This window comes from Pyrus communis, chromosome 8 (genome assembly GCF_963583255.1).
Source record: "Pyrus communis chromosome 8, drPyrComm1.1, whole genome shotgun sequence".
NCBI lineage: Eukaryota > Viridiplantae > Streptophyta > Magnoliopsida > Rosales > Rosaceae > Pyrus > Pyrus communis.
The window spans coordinates 3,277,165-3,281,520 of NC_084810.1; the positions used below are offsets into that span (position 1 = coordinate 3,277,165).

Sequence of the window (4,356 nt, forward strand, 5' to 3'; positions counted from 1 at the left end):
ACCTGTTAATGCCGGGCGTATACCTCGTTCTTTTGATAATCAGTACATTCTTACTACTTTTGCTGATGGTCACCTTGGCTACACATTACCCTTCAATAACGGATGCGTACGCGCACCTCAAGGACGTGTATTGCCAGCATGGGCAAACCCAGGTAGGACAGAACAATATCCTGTCAATTTGGTTTCTGCTGAAACAACAACTGAACAGTCTACCAGTTCTGTCGTTATTATTGAAGAACCACGCACTTATCAAGCACAAATTCGTCCTAGAGGTCTGTCTCTCCCACAGTTGAGCTCACGAAATATGCAGAATGTTACCGTTGAGATTTTAAGCAGTGATGACGAGGACAATTAATATATTTTGTATTATGTTATATTTCACTGGTGTACTGTGAAAATATAACTATCTTATGCTATGCTGGACTCCTCTTGGGTCCTTTTATCAACTTATGTAGTATTACAATATAATAATATTTTCTTTCTAATTGGCCCATGATATAGATACTCCCAACATTATATATTTTTTGGTTTATAATTATGTTTCCCGGTTCATACAAAAAAGATAAAACAAAAGAAAAGAAAAAACAAAAGAAAAACAAAAAGAAAAAAAGAAAAAAATAATAAAAGAACAACGCAAGCCTTTTATCATGCTAAACACAATTAACCTTCGATAGAGCTTCAAAATTAAAACAAAATTGGACTATAACTAATAATGGCCTTGTGAAATCCCATCCTCGGAATTTCACTACTAATTACATATCTCGTTATTTAAATTCGTATTTCACGTTTACATTATTTTCATTAGTTAATTTTAATTCCATTGATTTTTGGAATTAAATCGAATAACTATCGGATTTTAATTTTCGTAATCAATCTTTAAAATTCGTTGACCTTTCAAGTTCACAATTGATGTTTTCAAATAGATCTCGAGATAACGAACGCACAGATGAAAACCGTTTGTGAATCCGGATTATAACGGCATAGTTACAAACATTTGAAGTCATTTCACTAAACTATAAATTTAAATGAATATAAACTCCCACCTTGTGGGAAAGAGGCCATTCAGGCCAAAGGGAAGGAACCAATAAGTTAAATGGTGAAGGACCAATCAGAATTTGGGGGGGGGGGGTGGTGTTGGAGGTTGAGCAACCAATCAGAAATTAGGAAGAAAAAAAAAATACTATGCGAATCAATGCTCGAGTTATGTTTTGCCATATCCCGAAGACGGGGTATGATAGACGTACGGATACTTGATAACGTCACGCGTCAATCCGGGACGTATGTCGAGATCGGAAGTGACAAGCTTATAAAATTGGATTTATAATAAGTTTCCCTTTTCTCCAAATTGGACTTCTCCCTCTCTTTTATGGTGCAAGTTTGGGTTTCCCACTACTAAATTCAAAAACTTAGGTTTCCACCACCGCATTACACAATTGTGCCCACTAACTCTTATAATAATAATTAAAATTCTACCCCAATTCTATCTCGGGTCCCTTCGATCTCTTTCCCTTTAGTTTCCCCTTTCGCCCTGCTTCCCCTCAAATTCTTTCTCTCACCTTTGTCTCTTTCTCTCTCCAACCCCTCTTTCTCTCTCTACCTTCTCCAGACAAATCGTGGAGGCTCTTGAGCCCCATAATCGCCAGAATCCCCTAGCAGAAACCCCATGCACGTGATGGAGGAAGGTTTGGGAAGATCGGGGTCTGGTAGGGAGAGATCAAGGGAGGGGGTGGGTCGGGTTTGGGATGATCGGTGGATGTAGAGCCTAAATCGGAAATCGCGTTGGGATCGGAGTCCGATAAGGAGGGATCATGGGAGGGAGGTGCGTCAAGTTAGGAGGTGTTGGTGAGGGAAGGGCAGGTGCGAGTCGAAGAGGGAGTGAGGAGTCGTGGTCGTCATCAATATTTCATCGCCGTTGTGGAAACCTTCGAATTCGGAAAAATGGTTTGTCTTCTTCCCATTTTCTGGAAAAATGGTTTATGGGTTTTCATTGTTATTGCATGTTCCATTCAAATTATGATTTGGGTGTCTCGGATTTTAAATTTTAAATCTTGGCATGGCTTCTGACTCCATATTGTTGGTTGCTCGTGGGTTATGTCCCAGACTCCAAATTTTACGAAGTTGAAGTGATTCTGAGGTGCAGAAACGATTCACTCATCTGTTTGGTTCTTAATTTTGTTTACGTTGATTGTTTATAGCTCTGCTGCATGTCTGCTGTGCTTTTTTCTTCTATTACTTTTGTGTGTGGAATACATGAGGTTATGGGTTTTACTTTCATCTAATTATTTCTTAATCTTTGCTATGATTATGGGACGAGCTAGGCCCTGGCGAGTTTTGCATGTTTCTTTGGTAAGAACTGTTGAACCTTAAACACAGCATACTGCATATTAATTAGCATTGCATTTTGCATTGGCATAATAAAATTAGGAAAGCAACAAATTGATGTTTCAAATTTTGTTGATTGGATAGTAGGAAGAATAGCTCTCTGTTTCTAAGCATGTGTAGTTATCTAAGCACCATCCCATCTTCTTCTGCAGTTGCCCTTAATCCTTTTTAAACACTCAAATCCATTTGCATATATCGAACACATAGTCACGATTGATTTGGATTGGAGTTCAAACACGATAAACATTGAAGGTTAATGAAATTCTAATCTAGAGTGCCATTGATGTCACTGGACCTAAATTTTGATTGCGGTGTGGCCTGTTGCGACATGTCAAAAGATCAATTAGTAGTTGTTAGTTGTACCACTATACAATTCATTTCTGGAATTTAATGAAAATTGTTTGTGATTATTGCTTGGAATTATAGATAAGATTTTGAAAAGTTAAATCCTTTTATTGCTTCTTCTTGTTCGTCATTGCGGTTGCTCATAAAGGATATAAGGTGATGGGTACAATGTTAGTAATAAAGGGTTAGTTTGTTGACAGACTGCTTGAACTATTGAATAATGTTGCAACTCTCCCCCATATTCCTGATGTTCTTTCCTCTTGTTTTTTCGTCATGCCATACTTCGTTTTTGGGTTCATCTGTAAGTTTTTGCTGAATCTTTGAACCAGTTTTGGTAGTTGGTTGTTGATCCTGCCACCAAAGAACTATTGCATTATACTGAGAATCCAGTGACTTTTGTATGTACACGATGCAATTATTGTCTCAAAATTGTTCATTTAGTTGGTGCTTCATGATCTCAATTCTTTGTTTTATGTACTTTGTTACATGCCACATTATGTAAGGGTTATCTATTTTCTAAATGCAGATGAGTGATTTGATCAATTGTGGTCTATATGTATTTGTTCCCACATATTTTACTGCCATTCAAGAAGTCTCCAGTCATCGAGAAGGCAGAGGTTGGTCTTTTTCTTCACTGGCATTATAGTTGTGGATTGGTTTGCACTTGGGATCAAATTCTGGCTCTAAAAATATTATATCACTTGATTTGTAATTATTGAGAACATATTTGATCTCATAGCCAAATGAATTTTGTAGATTATGGATGCAATTATTTCTCATGGTTGCTTCTTGCGAGAATGTAGCGTTCAACACTCCATTGTGGGTGCGCGCTCACGTCTAGAGTCTGGAGTCGAACTTAAGGTGAGCTACCCTTTCTACGCATTGGTAACAACAGGCTACCAGATTCCAATATGTTAATCATATAATATTTCAAGCAGCACTTAGAATGCGCTTGAAAACATAAGCATGCTGGTGTTACGAGCTCTGATCACATTTGGTTATTTTAAATCGATTTTCAGGATACTATGAATTCTCAATGTTGATTGGATGTTTGGGTAGTTAAACATCACTGAAAATATGTGATCCTTTCCCTTTTTCATTTTTCCTTTGGTTTGGATTTCAGGAAGGTGATTGCATAATCCACTGAGCTGGGAAAAAGGGTAAAATCAGTTACGGGTGGCAATTATGTAGGAATGCATGGATACATTGATAGGAAAATCTCATTATTTTGTTGGTCTTTTATCTTTAACACTTGTAAACATGTTCTTTATGAGGAATATTTCTGTAGTTTCATTATAGACATTCCATTTCTACTATTGGATTGCTTGCCATCTTTGATTTTATGAAAATTTTAAATTTTTGGTTTTATTTCAAAATTTTGCATTTTTATTTTTTTTTTAAATGGAACCTACTGGGCACAATAACAAAAATAGTGCAAACATGGATGGAGAAGGTCATCTGACAAGTTTGTCAGAACATAGACACAAAAAGGCCTTTATTTGTGCCTGTGTCTTTGAGCACCAAACAGTGTATTGTGCCCTTTTAGTAATGGTGACGCCCATAGAGGGCACAGATACAAACTTAGTTGCTGCACGGTTGCCATTGGTCTATGGACGCATATGTTGGTGC

General features: G+C 37.3%; 1 long non-coding RNA gene across 2 annotated transcripts; it reads left to right on the forward strand.

The window, feature by feature from the left end:
* Positions 1-1,724: 1,724 nt before the first annotated feature.
* LOC137741834 (uncharacterized) lies at positions 1,725-4,356 on the forward strand. Of its 2 annotated transcripts, XR_011069343.1 has the most exons (5): positions 2,057-2,134; positions 2,319-2,346; positions 3,254-3,344; positions 3,484-3,588; positions 3,851-4,356. It is a non-coding gene; the product is annotated as an uncharacterized lncRNA (long non-coding RNA). The 2 variants fall into 2 exon arrangements; XR_011069342.1 differs by lacking the exons at positions 2,057-2,134; positions 2,319-2,346 and adding an exon at positions 1,725-1,941.